General features: G+C 41.9%; 1 protein-coding gene across 2 annotated transcripts in view; it reads right to left on the bottom strand.

Moving 5' to 3' along the window:
* The window catches only part of TMEM108 (transmembrane protein 108), a 292,280-nt gene that overhangs the window by 236,544 nt on the left and 37,800 nt on the right, over positions 1-17,936 (bottom strand). The window contains exons 1-2 of one of the 2 annotated variants that reach the window (XM_079795720.1): positions 7,309-7,355; positions 644-758 (exon numbers count right to left, since the gene is read on the bottom strand). The gene's annotated coding sequence lies outside the window, so the exon portion shown is untranslated. Of the gene's footprint in view, positions 1-643; positions 759-7,308; positions 7,356-17,936 lie in introns of those variants that run through there. The other variant, XM_079795721.1, reaches the window with a different exon arrangement.

Raw genomic sequence — 17,936 nt, 5'->3', positions numbered from 1 at the left:
CCTAGACTCTGAAAATCTTCAGCACAAATGAAACCCCCAATCTAGCTTTAGTTATAGGGCTCCCAATGCCCACATCCATTGCCCTAGGGACTGCAAATAGAAGAGGAATGAATGGACATGTGACTTCCAGTAACACTGGGTAAGATATAATAGAATGGACAGAACCACGTGCTTGGCTATTGCCATTATCTACCAAACTTGGAATCATCAACTCTCTGGTAAGCTGTCTTTCCTCCTGGAAAAAGTGATTGATGAAGGAAAAATCAAGCAAAGTGATCCATGAAGGAGGATGCTGAGAGAGGAGAACGCGCGCCAGCAGAGTTAACACTATGAGACAACGAAAGACAGTCAGGCCTAGTTTCCTTCTCAGGAAGGGCCCAACACACCTCCCCACACATGTACATCCCAGCCCATACAAACTCACTAAAATTTGTGTGTTGAGATATTTCTATGCACAGATCCCATCCAATCACCCTGATCCTGGTTTTATCTTCATAATTGTTGATTTTTCACTGTGTCCATGAATTGAATCAATAAAGGTTTTGAGAACCTTCCACAGCAGGACACCCCACTGCACTGACTCCAACTAACTGTTGAGACAGTAAAACCAGAGAAACAGTGGCAGAGAATGCCTTTGACTTACCCTGGAGTAGAGGGTGTGAGAGCCTTCAAACACACTTACATCCTCATGACCCATCAGTTCTGCTGCTTTTCACCACTCACTTCTGCATGTTGGACTGCAACTGATTAATCACCAACTGCCAACGACAAAAATGAATGAATGCATTAGACCAAAAGACCAATAACTTCAGGTCCCAAGCCACTGCTCAAGTGAATTTGTTAAAGTAGGCTGAGTGCTTAACATAGACTCCAAAACATGCAATGGCTCAAATTTAAAAAAAAACAAAAAACTTTATTCTTAGTTCTTCTTTACATACTGGACAGGTAAACAGGCCAGTCAATGGAGTGAGCCTCCCTGTTCAGTGATCTAGGCACCCAGGCTGACAAAAGTCCACCCATCGTTAAAACATGATTTCCAAGTTTGCCCTAGGGTCCTTTCCACTCCAGCCTGTGACCTCAGGTTTAAAGTACAGAGTTCTGGGTGAGACACTAGCACGGTAGCCCTGACTGGTTATTTAACAAAAGAGTCTTTGTTTCCTGATTTCCTTATCTGTAAAATCCCCTGCTTCCCAAGGGGTCAGTATGAGACTCAAAAATGAGACCTAGCACCCTTCAGACTACAATAAGCAGGCAGAGCACCTGGCCTTTGGATAAAATGCAGATTCCGATTCAGTAGGTCCTGGGTGAAGCCTGAGATTCTGCATTTCTAACAAGCTCCCAGATACCAGTGCTGCTCTCGGACCACACTTTAAGTAGAAAAGAGAGGAAGAACTAGAGAACATTTTTCTAAACCACAAAGTGATTTTCAGATATAAAGAATGATTATCCTGGCACCGGCTGTGATTATAAATGAATTCCCAACCAGCCAGCATGTTTAAGACATGTTTAGTCTAGGTTCCAAGGAGAATTTCACAGTCACAGGATTTAGAACTTCAAAGAATTTCAGTGGTCACTGCTCTTTTCTTATATTTTTCCAGACAAGGAAGCAAACTCAGAGAAGTCAATGATGCCTCCCAAATCTCACAATAACTCAGTGAACTGGGACCAGAATTCATAAACTTGACATCTTTCTGTGATTATATAAACTCAACTGGCAACAATCTTCTGAAGAAAAAAGGGTAATTTTTATTCTTCTTCTAAATCAAGAACAAATACTACTCTGGCCCATATCCAAAACGGTACCAGAAGGTAGCATTCACCAACTTGGGTCACCATGGTACCAAATGTCAGCAACCTGTCACAGGACAGACATCAAGAGATGTTCAGGAAAGTGATCTTCAAAATGTAGTGATATCCAAAGTTATGCCTCACTTGTCCAAAAGGTGACTTGAACAAAAATTGACTTCTGTATACCTTCGGGAAAAAACAACAATTTTTATTTTCAACATATACAAATTCTGAGTCACTCCTATTTGGGAACAATTCGAAAAAGAGAGAACCTGGGGATCAAATGGAAAGGGAAATAAAATAATTAGTCAAGCAGGAGCAGTGGTTTCTGTGGCCAACCCTAGGGGTAAATAAAGGAACCCCGAGATGTTTTATCCCTGGCATGTAAATCATTTTGCATCTCTGAGATCATGGTGAGTCCTAGAAAGTGAAATATTAGGGCCTCAGAAGTGAAAGAGAGGACTCAGAAACTCTTAAGTCATAAGTCAGAAAGGCATTGATTTACCTGGAAATCAAACCAGATTGGGGGAGAAGGGAGGCTCTTAGCAGGCATGTCATCTCTAATAAAGCAATGTGAATTTGAAAGTATTTTGGGAAATGAGGAGGAATTAGTTATTGAGCAAGGGATGATAAATGGAAATCAATACTTACATATCCATTATCAATTTAAGATGGGTGAAGTGCTATTGCTAGCATCCTCATTTAGTGAGCAATTTTAAACATTTTAATAAAGGTAAAATGTTCTAAGAAGTTTGACAGCTTACTTCTGGACGCCAACCCCAAACCCTCTTCCACCTTAATTTCTTCAGCACCTCAAAAATTCTCCCATCCTGGCAATTTTCCAGAGTCTACCGTAGAATTTTTACCTCATTTTTTTGTGCCACAGTCCCCTTTGGCAACCTGTGGAAGCCTAAGGACCTCCTCAAAACGATGTGTTAAATGTATGGAGAAAATATGTATGATTACAAAGGAAGTCAATTATACGGAAATACTCTTCTATCCACACAGCCTTCAGAGGTCCAAGGACCCCACATAAGAACATCTGATCAGGGAATAACTCTTCCAGGATGATGAAAGTTTTTTCTTATAGGAAATTTTATGCAGAGAAGTTTAAAAAACCCGAAGATGCATAGTAAAGAATCCTGCTCAGGATCAGTCAGTGAAGAAAAGAATGAGCTGCACAGAGAAGACTGACCTTGAATTTCTACCCAAACTCAACACTATTTGTGCTGTGGCTTTAAAATCCTACACTAAGTATTTACTCAGGATTTTTTTTTTTTGCCTCCAGCCCTGTACACACAGTATATTCTGTGTACTGATGGCAGGTGAAGAAAGGCAGCATTGGAGAAGGGAAGACAGGCGAATCCTTGCTTGGTCCTAATTCTCTAACTAGTTCTCTGCCATTAACTAGCTCTATTAGCTTGGTCAAGTCACTCAGCTCTGAGTTGAAAGTCCCTGTCTAAAAAATGAGAAGGTGGAGTTAAACCATCTCTAGGACTTCTTAAAACTCTGAATTATTAAGGCTCTAAGACAATGCACAATAATTTCTCTGAGGAGAAATATTAGTGAGATTTCTTTTTTTGTCCTATGTTCACAGTACGAAAATACATTCTAGATGAGAATTTTTCAGAGGCTTCAGAAATACCTTATGAGAATCACCTCGCCATAGAATTTTAGACTTGGAAGAAATTTTAAGAGCCATGTGGCACTTCACCAATCCCAGTGAGCAGGTGAGAAAACTGAGGTTCAGAGAGGCAAGAAGATTGACTTGAGGTCACATAATGAGGCAATGCGAACAGACTGTTGTGACTACTGCCATTTAGCCCGGGCAGCATTTTAGGATTAGGCGTTGGTAGTACAAACCAGCTCATCAGTTCACTTGAAGAGAGACAGAAATAAACCTCAAATAAGCTGAGCTATGGGAGAACTGCACGAGGGAGCAGGTGACTGGGGTGATGATACTCAGCAGCAGTGCCCTATCGCTCGGACGGGGTCAAAGCTGAGGCTCTCGTATACACTGTAACATCACTGGCAACCTCACGCACCTCCCTCAAGTACCATGGCCGCAAAGTCCATTTCAAAGAACAATCAATTACGAAGAATAAAGAATAACTTTTTCAAAAGAGGGGAATGGGTGAATGAACTCTGGCTAATGAGGTCAATAAAACCAAAGTTCAAGATTTGGATTGTTAATACAATCTTGAAAGGACAACATTAGTTAAGAATATCTAAAACTTAAAAATTCCTAACAAGTATTTTAAGAAGAAACGGAGTCCGAATAATTTTGACCTACCTTCTGTGGACAGCCACGAAGAATAGTAACTACTTAACCAGCATTATTTTTACTAATTCCCTCACCACAGTCCAAGAGTGTTGACTAGTTTTACATGTGAAGAATTACTAACTATGAAATTGTTGGAAATTCTGATCTAATTATGATTTCAACCTCATTCAATTAACCACAGAGATATCTGCCACATGCTTTTAAAACCGGTACTACATTGAATGCTCGTCAGTTTACCCTTTGCCTTCTCTCCGAGGACACACACATACAACCAGCAAAGTAATCACACCCACCCCTCAATTCCCCACAACAGACATTATTCCTACCTTATATAAATAGTTCGAAATTTCAGAACTTTTTTTTTTTTAAGATTCTCTTTGACTAAGAGCTGACACAGCCCTTCAAAACCTTCTAGACTGGAGGCTACACACTGCTGGTTTGCCAGCTCCGTATTTCATCTCCTCCAGGAATTCCCGGAGGCAGCAGTGCCACCTGCTGGTAGGGACGGCACAACTTGTTTTCTGGAAGCCCTTGGGTGACAGGAGCCAAGGACCTGAAAGAATGGCAGCCTAGATTCTTGTCTTTGTGAGCCTTTCTTTTCCAGAGCACATTACAAGCATAACTGATGCTTATGACCTGAGCCACAGAACCTCCGCAGGAGACTCGTTCGTGAAAGGCAGGTCTTCTGGAAGCCATCGAAAGCCCAGCCGGGCTGGCCAATAAATGAGGCAGCTCTGCCTGGAAATGCCTCCTTGCTCCAAAGGCAAGCAGCAGAGCCTCACTGAATTAAACATTTCCCGGCTCTCCTTTGCCCCCAGTGCTCACTATCAGATGATCTCACCCAGGCCCCACCTGTGGCAGTGTTCTTCAGCTCTATCTTACAGCATGTGTCCCAGGGAAGGCGCTCAGACGCTTCTCAACGTGAAGGCTCTTATAGTCACACAATGTGACACAGATCCTGCTCAAAGGACACTACTGCTTAGGCATGCAGGTCGGGCTCTAATCTCTCTCATTCACTCTCCATCCTCCCCGTCCCTGACCCAGGGGACAGAAACGACGGAGAGGAAATGATCTTGTTGCTGCTTTTGAAAGCAACACTAGTGGGCTTTTATTGAATCAGAGACTAAAACCTTGTCCTGTAGGTCACCGAGGCGCGTTGCTTCCTTCAGAATGAACTAAGCCTGCCAATCTCCCGGTTTTCCCCTGGGTAACCTAATAAGTGTTCCTCAACCTTTTCCAAACCCCTGCCTCCCTTCCACAGGCTAAACATAAATACTGCATGCCCTCTGTGTAGTTTATATGAACAAAGATGACATTTAAGAAAAACATGGAAGCATACCTTTCAAGCTATATCACCTACCCCACATTCAGAATTCCTTCCTCCCCCCTCCATCACCTACCAGCTAAAAAACAAATCACTGACAAATTTTTAAAGCATCTCCATTAATTTGCTTTATGCTCCAATCTATCAATATATACTTCACTAGGGTTATTTGTTATATTCCCGACAAGCTTTGCAGCAACTTCTCCTACTTTCATTCACCTCAGAAAAAATCACCAAAAGTTGATTTGCTGTAACTGATAAATGCTAGGTCTGATTCCCGCCCCCCTAACAGATTTAACTATTCCCTCTTCAATTTGTGTTAACTTGCCAAGTAAATTAATTTCTCAGCATGTGTAGACATTTCACCGGCATGAGTGTCTTAGATGTATGAAAAATCGCATTGTTTCCTAAAAACACCAAACTTTGTGCAGGGAAGGTAAGAGTAAGTAATAAAAGGGCTTTGAAACAGTATAGGGGTGTCTTGGAGAAATCAGGTAAAAAGATTCTTGTCCATCTATACCAGACTAAGTTCTAAGTGGATTACAGTGAAACTCTAGAACACAGGAAAATCTTCCGAATGACAGTTAGTTGAACCATTTCTTACCGAATAGACTACTAGGTACATCGACTAAATTAACACATTAGTTAACCAGTAGAAAAGGGAATGAACTCTTTATATTCCACTGTAAGACGCACAGCATGCCCTTGCTACTGCAGATCTGGGGGAAAAGAGGCGAGTGAGGCAAGGGGATGCCTTGCACACACCCTCCCTTTTGAAAGTATGACTTTTAGAAAGACATCCCCACCCCACAGCACGCACACCGCTTTTGGCACCCAAATGGTCTTTAAACACGCACTTTTCAAAGAATGAAGGAGGTCTGAATACGTGTCATTTAGACCCTGCCTTCCCTTCTCCCTACAGGCCATTAACACTGAAAATAATTACTCGCTTGGCCAGCCCCAGAAAAACCTCAGTTTACAGAGATTACCACCCCTTGCCCGAACTCACCCCCCTCCCCCCGCCCCCGCAAACCCCTGTCTTCTTGAAGAATCTCCATGTGACGGGCTGGTCTGCAGTTCACTGCAGGCATTTCCCTCCATACAATTCCCCAATCATCAGTGCCACTGTAACTGTAATTCCTTTTTGTAGCCTCTCATATACACTTGCTCTATCAGTAGTACCCAACTGCTTAAATTTTTTTTTTCTTTTTTCCTCCTCTTAGCGAATATCTGGATTCCTCCGGCAGGTTTCAAGCCTTCGGTTTCCCTGCAACTCCGGGGTGAGAGCTCGCGTGCAGGTCCAGAGAAGCCTTTGGAGCGGCAGCCCGGGCTCGGAGCACCGGTCCTGCCCCCAGTTCGCCCGCACAGCTGCGTTAGGGATTCGGCTTCGCTCGCCGCCGGATTAGTTCGAGTCCCGCGGCTTGGCCAAAGTGACACTACGTGTTTTTTTGTGTGTGTGTGTGTTTTTTTTTTTCTCTCTCTCTGTCTCTCCGCTCGCACGTGTGGCAGGTCCCACTGCAGGAAAGCCATCTGCTCCCGGCCCCATCCCTGGTCCCGCGCCCGGGACGCTCCCGCCCCAACACCTTCACCCTGTACCTGGGGAGGGAGCCGATACCAGCATCCCTCCGGGCGGGGAACAAAGGCGGAGGAGAGACTGCCAGGTGGGCAGCTACCCACGGCGGACCAGTCCCCGCGGAGAGCAGAATGGGGAGGTGCATTAGAGGGTAGGAAAAGGGAAACCGAGGCACCGAGGGGGGGAGGTGGTGGCTGAGCCGGGGTCTGCATCTTCCCCTAGCGGTGCTCCTCGGGCGGGCGGACCCCAGATCGCCCCCCCGCCAGCCCAGCCCTACCCGTCCCGCTCGCCAGCATCCGGCCTCGAACAGGCTGGGGGCCGCCCCGCGGCAGCGCTCACCTCGGGACAAGCGCTCCAGCTCCTCCGACGGCTCTGGAGAAAGCCCGCCGCACGCGCACGCGCACTCGCGTTCTCGCGCCTTCACGCCCCCGCGCGCGCCCCGGAGACCAGCCCTGTCCGTCAGCGTCTGCAAGAGCCAATCCGGTAGCGCGGGAGGCCCAGCGCCGGTCACGTGGTCGGTGCAGCCAATCACCAAATGTCCTCGGCAGCAGCCTCTCCGATGTCCCTGGAGGTTGGGTTGCTACCCAGTGGAGCCGGTGCGAGGCAGGCACAAAGGGTTGAGTCTCTGTTTTGGGGGGGCTGAGTGGCGCCGGATGGATCAATTACTAGATCAACTGATATGTCAAATTCTAGATGTGAACGGGACTTACCTGGATATCTTGTTCCAAGGAGGATTCTGATCCAGTAAGTCTGGGATGGGACTTGCTCACAGTTAGATGATGCTCCTGGTCTGAGGACCACCTTTTGAACAGCAAGATTTTAAGGGCACCTGCCAGAAAATGATGGTGATAGCCCCTGCTCCCTGTTATCTCAAAGTTTCCAGATTTTTTTTTCTTCCTTCCTTGTGTGATGGACTGCATTCCAGTGACTAACTAAACATGGGGTGCTTTGGTGACGCTCATAGTTTGGGCATCAGCCGAGGGAAGGTGTGTTTAATTTCCACACCTACCCACCTTTAGTCTATGGGGCTTGGAGTGTGGAAACTAGAAGCGGGGACTGCATGCTCCTCCTAGAGAACACGAGGTCACCCCAAAGCATGGAGCATGTGCATCTGAGTGCCACTGTGCTATATATACTCTTGGCCAGAGAGAAGCAACAGAAGTGGTTTCTGGAAACTTACAGTCTGTTGTAGAACTACACTGGCAAACTCAGAAAGAAGCATATAGGAAACACATGCAAAAAGCGAATGCTCTCAGCATCTAGGACGATTCAGGCATAAGCCAGAGAAGTTGTAAATTAATCTATTTTAGGGATCTTAAGACTTGCCCAGATATCCTCGTTAGTAATTCCAGAGTCTGGAAGTCAGGAAGCCCAGTGTCTCTGCCATCTCTCACACTTGACCTAAACTATTTCAGACTGGCCAGCTAGAAACTTTGTTGTCCAGCATAGTCAAGCTCTTTATTGCCCCCCAATAGTGTGCCACAGTGGCTCAAAGGTCTAAGTGCTAAATTCTCCAAAACCTCTTCAGACCAGGTGGTAGGACACTGCTGCTAGCCGTTTTCTCACACTATTTATAAAGGTGATCAAACTGCCACTTGGAGAAAACGTCACCCTTTCAGCGTGTCTTGGGTCTCTCTGCCTTACCAGCCCCGGAAGTAAAGCCCACTCAGCAATGGAGACATTGTTCACCACATCTCTATCAGAGGTGGCAAAGCACAAAAATCAGAGCTTCGGGGAACACCTTGAATGTGGCATCCCAATGGTTCTGGCTATAACAGGAGTAAAGAAATTTCTAGCCCTGGCCTGCGTGCCTCAATGGTTAGAGCATTGGCCCGCATACACCAAAGGGTTGTGGGTTCAATTCCCGGTCAAGGACCTGTACCTGGGTTGCAAGTTGGATCCTCAGCCCCAGTCCTGGCATGTGCGGAGTGGGAGGGGCAGCTGATCAATGTGTCTCTCTCACATGGCTTTCTCTCTCTCTCTCTCTCTCTCTCTGCCCCTTCTTCCCTTTCCCTCTAAAAATCAATGGGGAAAAATTCTTGGGTGAAGATTAACAAAACAACAACAACAAAAAAGAAATGTCTAGTCAAGAAAAATATGTTAGAAAGTCTCAAAGAAAGCTTCTTTTGCTGTCATTAAACCGGTGGTTCCCCAGCCGGACTAGTCAAGCTTTTAAGGAAAGAGATTTGGGGGCCCTGTGCCAGGAGATTCCAATTAGGGTGAACCGTGGAGCCTGGGCAACTATCGGTTTAAAACGTTCCACAGGTGATTTGTAGACAGCCACGCTTGAGAACACCTGCATAAGCTGCTGGATACATGGGCTCATTCTTTAACAAGGGAAAATCACTTCCACAGCACAAATCACTAATGCCATGAAGACTCTGAAAACAGAGGAAAGTGTCCACATAACTTGTGAGAATATATATATTTTTTAAAGGCCAAAAATAATGCAGAGGTAATAAATACTCCAAAGACTATTCAGTGGAACAAATTGAAAAGCCAGGTTTAATTCTAGTTGATTAAATAAATATTTCAAAAAGAACCTGTTACCTTTTGTTAACCATACCAAACTGATCACCTGTTACCTTTTGTTAACCATACCAAACTGATCAACTCTCTGGTTATAGCGTCACTTGTTTTAAAACCTTTCTTAACTAAAAGCCAATTTCTATTTGAGATTGTAGAGTTATTCTCTACTTCCCAAACTGTGTAACAGAATCACCTGGAGTACTTGTTAAAATGCAGATTCCCAGATGCCCTCTTCTCCCCACCCCCTCCCAAACCTCCTCTAACCTCTCCTGAAAAAAGTTCAAAGCCAATACTGGTTAAAGTTGAGTCCAAGTTGTACCTCGTGATACAGAACATCTGGATACGGTAGGCAAAATCTCAAGTAAAATAGCTGTGCTATTCGTTCAGCTTATTATGCTAGCTAAATAAAGGGAGTCTATTTTAAAGAAGTTGAAGAAAGTCTCAATTCTCTTTATTGGGGTTTTACCAAATTTTGTTATTTTGTGAAAGAAAGTGATCAATGCCTGGATCTTGGAAAACTGTTTTTGCTCAAAATTTTTCTATTTAGTGATAATTGCTGTAATGGAGTATGGCCTAGTTTTTCACTGAATTAGTGAGGTCCCCTCTGACCTCTCTGCCAACAATAGCCGTCTTTCTAGAAAGTAACTTTATTTGCCACATCCAAAATATGGAAGCCCTATGTGTGAGCCTAAAAACTAGCTTTCCTCTGGCTCAAAAACTAGCATTGAAATGAGGGATACATTTTTCTCACCTTGTAAACTTGTAGCTTTATCTACTGGGTAAAATAAGTAGCAGGAGCAATTAACATTTTAAAAATATGTTTTATTGATTTTAGAGAGAAACATTAATGTGAGAGAGAAACATTGATCAGTTGTCTCTGGTACACATCTGGACATGTACCCTGACTGGGAATCAAACCGGTGACCTTCTGGTACATGAATGACACTCAACCAACTTAGCCACACCAGCCAGGGCAAGCAATTTAAATTTTCAATGAGGAAAAAAAGAAAAAGCACTTATGTTTCTCTTTGTGAGTGTCATCATTACAAAAAGAGGCAACAGGAAACAAAGAGATTTTTGCTTGAGGAGTTTAAAAAAAACATCCAGGCCATCATTTTGTTTCTTAGTCTGTTTGCCTCATACATAACCTGGCTATCCTATCTCAGGAAATGGATATGTTAATGTCTGATGAAAATCATGACTTAGCTTAAGCAGTCCCTCTCCCCCGCCTCCTCCTCGCCCCCCTCCCCCCCCACCCCCCGCCCCATTACTCCCTAGAAATTGCTTGACAAGATTAGGTATATTTGAAAAGAGAGAGAAGATATATACTGCTGAGTCTCCAGAAATTCACCCATTGCTCCATTAGAATCAGAACCCTCATAGACTGCTTTATAATTGCTAATTATGTTTTTATCTCTCTAGCAATAAATAGCTTCCCTAAATTTAATTTATTTTATTCATAAAGACTCACAGATTATCCAAGATTCTAGTCTTCATCTGACATATAAATCCAGCCAGGATAACATTTTAAATCTATGTACCTGTGTTTTAATAACTGGTACCTTCTTTTCCATTTAGTATATCTGTGTACAGATTTATCCCAACACATTTGACATTTTAAAGATATGTTTTTAATCCTTACATTCTTTATCTATATATATAAAAGGCTAATATGCTAAGTGTCCCTCCACCTGTCCAACCGGTTGCTATGACGTGCACTGACCACCAGGGGGCAGATGCTCAACACAGGAGCTGCTGTGATGTGTACTGGCCATTTACAGAGAAACGGCAGTGTGGACCTGGTGCTGACAAAGTAACACTCCGCTTCCCCCAAGTGGGACACAGGCCCCGCCACCACCCTGGAGCAACAGCCCACCAAAACACAGCCAACACTGCCGAGACCCCCATGGCACAAAATGCGGCCCACAGCCCAGCCCAGCCCTGAAATGGTGGCTGTGGGTGCCAGGTAATGACATCATGTAGCAACGCCCAGCTTCCTCTAACCTAGCGACTAGCCTCCTTGGAGTTTCTTCAGCCCAGGAACACGACTTACTTTATAGCCAGGTGGAAACCTTTACACTTTAACCAAATGTCTGTGAAGCGTTTTCCCATGCCTCATCTCATTTGATCCTCACAGAAATCCTGGAGTAGGTAGATAGGAGACTTGGTGGAATCCAGTTTTCTTTACATTCGCCGGAAAACAGAGATTTAGAAAGCTTAGAAACTTAACCCGACTGAAAAGAAATAAGAAATGGTGGAACTTGAAAATGACTTCAGGTTTTCTCACTGCACAAAATATAGTCAAACACTGCTGCAGTTAAATATTTTACTCTTTGTTCTCCCTGAGTGATCTATAATAATAATCTGCTTCGTGTTGATATTTACTGCTGTGTTGCTGACAGTTACCTGAAAGAGAAGTTGGGGTGCTTCACTTGGCTGGAAAAAGTTTTGCTAAATCAAAAAGCAGGTCTAATTAAGCAAGTTTATTCTATATATATATAAAAAGCTAAAATGACTCATGCACGCGCGATACATATAAAGCTCTTGCTTGCGCCAATTGCATGTGTTTATCGATCTGTCATTGTCGATGTGAATTTGATTAACACTTCTATTATAAAGGGCAAATAGTGATATTAAAGTATTTTTTTTCTAATTAATTTCCTTTCAATGTGCACAAATCTGTGCACTGGGCCACTAGTATTGTCTATAAAGAACATATTCTTTTATATTTTATAATATATTTCAGACTTTAAACATGTGTATATAACAATATTATATGCCCCTCTATACCTCCCCTGACTTAAGAAATAAACCATTATTATTATAGTCAAAGTTTCCAGGTACCCCTTGAACAATTTGATTTTTTTAGATGAAGATATCACACTTAGCAAGCTTAGCTACAAAGGAGAGAGAATAGTTTATGGAATGGAACAACATATTGTATGGGTATACTAGAAAACATAAATGTAAATGAGCAAAATTCTTACTATATAAAATGTTTGGAAGTTCTAAACTGATATAAGAAAAAGATAACAGAACTGGGAATTTCATGTGGTGCAACTCTGGTGCAGGTAACTTTTAGAAGACAACACAAGTAGTTTGGAGCAGAGATAAGGTGAGGAATGAGGCCTCATTCATTCAATAAAAACACTACAGGAGTCCTGTCTTTTAGCTCATTTTAAGTTGAGTAAGCCATCAATTCAAAGTAAAAAGTGTTATATTACAAGAGGGCCCACACCACCATAAGAAAGCACAAAGAAACATCTCTGGCATGTCTCACCACGTCATTGTCATCTCTACCCCTTAGGAGCCACTTCTCCGATCTTATCCCCAGCTCTCTGTCCCTGGATAACTCAGCTCCAGACACGCTGGCCTTCTTAACTGTTCCTCAAATATACCAAGCCCACTCTTGCCTCTGGCTGACATACTCTGCCCCACTTCCAAACCCACCCCTACCTTGCATCTGCAGGGCCCTCCCGACCTCACTGAATTCAGGTCTGTGCTCAAAGGACTTACTGTCAAAAAGAACTTCCCAGGTCAAATGATCCAAAGTTGTACTCCCTCCTATACTGTTCCTCTCTAACCCAGACTTTTCAACCTGGGGTCCATAAGAGTATTAAGGCCTACTACAGAAAATGATATCCATGGCTGTTTTCTCCCATTGCTCAAGGATGGTACACAGCTGATATCATTCTAGCTGCATTGAAGAGAAGTTAATTCACTGTATAAAAAGAGTGCTGTAGGGCATTGGAGCGTAATTCTCTGGTAGAACTGGTAAAGAAGGGCTGCTCTATCACCCTACATGATTTTTCCTTCGCTCTTATCAACATACAAAAAATTATTTCTTTGTTGTCTCCCCACCCCACCCCTCACTAGAATTTAAGTCCATGAACTTTGATTCTAGTTCATGCTTACCCCCAGTGTGTAGAACTGGTACATAAAAAAGTATTTGTTGAATAAACTTCACAGAATACGTCTGTGTGATGGCTTCTTACTTAAAAACTTTTCAATTATAAAAACAATTCATGTTAAAACTCCTCCATATAGAAAAATGTATATTATAAATATTCCCACGTGAAATGATGAGACAGAAATGTTAAATGTTAAATGGAAAGCTGACAACACTTGTCCACATAATAATAATGGAAGGCTTTTATGATCAAAGCACAAAGTACTAGTAAGCAATTGCTCAATCAGGATGAGAGCTGTCAGGTGGGGGTGGGAGCCTTGGGCTGGATGTTAATAAATTGAGGATGGCTTTCTAAATCCCACACAGAAGGGCAATAGAGAGAACTTTCATCCTAAACAGGTTCAGAAATGGACCCAAGAGATTGCTGTGGGTGAGCCACTAAGTAAAAATTAATAACATAATTATATTCTACATCCTGGTGGGAGAGGGGAAAATCAAGAAACCCACCCCATACACATTAGATTTTTAAAAAGGGAAATATGATAACCATAGGCTCCATTTAGAAGACAACTGAAAGGAAGGACTTAAAAAATTCAATAACCCACAAAAAAAAAAGTCTATGTACACCATTTCGCTGTTGTTGGCTTTCCATTAAAAAACATATACCAAAGAATGAAAATAACAAGCATTAGAGGTAGGAGCTAGAAAGACAATGCTAGAGTCATGTAAACTGTCAGAGAAAAAAAGAGGGCATTTCCCCCAAAATTGGTAAGGGAGTTCACGTGAAGAAAATTAAGAAACCTGATTAATTATACATGAGGAGAATAACAACTATAACAAAAACACTTTGAAGAGCATATTGCCAGTGTCTCTGAAACCCATGGAAGGAGATTATTTTAACATGTCAAAGGGAGAAAGTCACTCAAAGAAGAAGTGGAATCCTTTGATCTTGGTGGGATTTACTCAGGAATGGAAAGGGGCATATTTCACAGGCTGAATTACTTGCCAAAAATCAAGATACTGAAAGAATAATACTGAGACTTCCTTTCCTATGATATCCACAAAGATGGACTAGTTATAATTACTTGATTGTAACAGTGACCATGTACTCAGGATACTTTGGAAAGATGAACAAAATCAATGTGGAGCCCTGGCTGGTGTTACTAAGTGGTTAGAGCATCAGCTTTGCACCAAAGGGTCTCCAAGTTCGATTTCCAGTCAAGGGCACATACCTGGGTTGAGGGTTCTCTCCCACCCCGCTTCTGGCGTGTGTGGGAGGCAACCAATCATATGTCTCACATCGATGTTCCTCTCTCTCTCTCTCTCTCTCTCTCTCTCTCTCTCTCTCTCTCTTTCCCTCTCTCTCTCCCTCTCTCTTCTCTCTCCCTCCCTCCCTTCCACTCTCTCTCTGAAAATCAATGGATGGAAAAAAATATCCTCGGGTGAGGATTAGAAAAAATAATCAATGTGGAAAAACCATCAGGACTGAGAGATGGAGAATCTGCTGACTGAGATGGGTGACTTGTATATACAAATGTGCACCTGTCACTCTTTCATGTAAAGGGATTCAAAAGAGATTTGAAAAAAAGATAATCCCAAAGATTATTTTTGTTTAAACAGTCAACAGTCAACACTTTTAAAACTCTATTATAGGCTCCATGTCTTTGCCTTGACTTAACTAACTGAAATGGCTATTGTACTAGACCTGATAAGAATTATACTGGTATGTGTCCATATTATTTCTATTGTTTCTTATCTCTCTTGACACTAATGACCACTTGTGAATGTATTGGCCAATTGCATTTAAAGTTACAGGTTCAAGACAAACTGAAAGCCTGGAATATAATAAGCATTCAATAAATGCTACTTCCTTTAAAATTGATTTTTTTCAGTAAATAAATAGAATTAAATATTGAAATAAAATAAATCCCAGACTCTGTTCCCTCTTTTCTTTTTCTTTCTTTCTTTTTTTTTTTTTTTTTTGTACTGGGTTCCCACTGGAATTCCATCAGCCATCTCCTGCTATATCAGCAATAGTTCTCTGACAAAAGTTCCTACGAACAAGGGACCCAAAAACATGGCCCTCATATAGTCATACAGCTATTTATGCTGAAGAGCTCTTATAGCTATAATTGCTCCTGAGAGGATCTCGGAATAGCTAAAGCCATATCCGCCACTAGTCCCCACTAGGGAGAGTAGTCAATTCTTCTGTTTTCAAACATTTAAAAAAAGATTCGTTTTCTCTTGACTTGAGCCCTCTCCCCAATGTTACAATTGCCTGTGGTTACAAATGGTTTCAGAGAGCGCTCTGGACCCGGTGCTGTGCTTCTGCCAAGGATGTTGATTTCCATAATCCAAGATCTCTCCCTTCTGTCACAAGTCCTCATACACACATTTCCTATTAAAACCCCACATTGAGACTAATGCTTCCCACCTCAGAGAGACCATTAGAGATGAGTTTCAGAGACGTACTTTACTAGTTTCCTTCAGTTTACTCCTGCAAACGTCTCTGTTCTAAACATCATAGTGGCCATTACCGATGCTTCCATGTCCCACACCTGGGTTTAGCACCTCTCCTCTGAGCTCCCACCACCACCTAGCACAGTCCCTAACAAGTCTTTTATCACACTGTATTACAATGGGCTGTTCAATGATTCATTACCCTCACTGGACTAAGTGCCGTGAGGGGAAGGGCCATTTCTATCGTGTCCTTCATCAGACAAGAACAATGGCACCTAACACAATACCTGGTGTAGAGTAGGTACTCAATGACCATTTGTTAAATGAAGGGAAGCTCTTATTCTCAGAATCCTCCCTCTGTGGGCATCTCTGCTGAGTCCACTCTGAACTGGAAAATTGTCACTACCCACTAGTAGGGTCTATCATTAATATTCCTTTATGTTTCTTTTCCTTTCTCGGCTCTGTGTTCTCGCTCTAATGGGTGCATGTATAAATATTTAAATTCCTCTCAGATTAAATTATTTTCTCCATTCTCACATTTCTCCCTTTCCCCTTGCTAATTTTAGTAAGATCATCAAACCTAGATAGTACTTCACATATGAACATCGACACCTTCTTTGTGTTGTCCAAATCCTAACGAGCAAAAAAGTATTGTTGATATTCGAATCCTTTACAGTTCAGTTTTTCTAATTCTAAGAAGAAATAACCTTTCCTATGAATTTTCCTATCATTATATCTCATTTGCTTACAAAACACTATGTCAATGGGTTTCAGGCTTGAATGTATCAGAAACACCTGGAGGACCTGTCAAAACAAAATTGTTGGGCCTTACCCCTAGAGTCTGATTCAGTAGGTCTGGGAGAGGGCTGAGCATATATATTTTTAACAAGGTCTTAAGTGACATTGATGCTTTTGCCCAAAGACCACACTTTAGAATCACTATACTGAGCCATTAAATGACAAACTCAAAAAAAATATAAGAAAAAGTAATCAATAAACACTCAAAATCTATTGCTTTCTATGATTATGACCAAAGGAGTAACATCATTCCAGGATGTCAATCCAGTGTGGCACTATCGCGAAAATGATCAGCCATATATATATATATATATATATATATATATATATATATATATATGTACATATATATACACATATACATATACATATATATATGTATATGTATATATATATACACACATATATATATAATTTCTTTTTAATAAAACTTTGTGTACCTCTAGTTACTGAAATTCAAGAAAGCTACCACGGCCCTGGAAACAGTACGAGGAAGCACAGGTAGGCTGATTCCACTGCCAGAAGGCTGTGTTATAATGCCAAAGAAAAGAAAGTGGGAGATATGTTTTTTCTTATATTTTAGATTGGCGAAAGCTAAGAAATGGGACAATAAAAACCTCTAACAACACAGCAGTACAGGTAGATTGATCACCCTATTCTGAAATCCTGCAATGCAGAGGGTTCTTTGAAACCTGAGTTTAGAAAGGTTTAGGAAGAAAGTACTACTTCATTCAGTGGGTGTAATTTGTGGTACTCATAACCCCTGAGAATGATGTAAGGAAAATAAATATAGGCAAAATATATTTTGTCAAGTAGATGAATTATAAAACCATATATTATTAGCTTTTTGTGGTTCGCAGAAAAGGTAGGACCATTTAGTTCCTTATCACATGTCCCCTGAGGCTGCCTTTGGTAAGAGAATATGATAAATACTCATTGAGTTTTGCCTTGTAATGCAGTGCTAACCCTTCAGATCAGATGAGCAATATGAAACCTTTAAATTTCATGTGGTTCACTTCACCTTGAAATATGGCCTGCTGATAAAGGTGAAGGATTAAGAAGTACAAATTGCCAGTTATAAAAATAGTCACAGGGATGTACTAGTAAAGTACGGCATAGGGAATATAGACAATAATATTATAATAACTATATGTGGTGCCAGATGGGAACTATACTTATTCTGGGTGGTCACTTCATAAGGTACATAAATGTCTAATCACTATGTTGTATAATGTATATATATATATATATATAACTAATATAATGTATG

This window comes from Cnephaeus nilssonii (genome assembly GCF_951640355.1).
Source record: "Cnephaeus nilssonii genome assembly, chromosome: 17".
Lineage (NCBI taxonomy): Eukaryota > Metazoa > Chordata > Mammalia > Chiroptera > Vespertilionidae > Cnephaeus > Cnephaeus nilssonii.
This window is presented reverse-complemented; position numbering and strand designations above follow the sequence as displayed.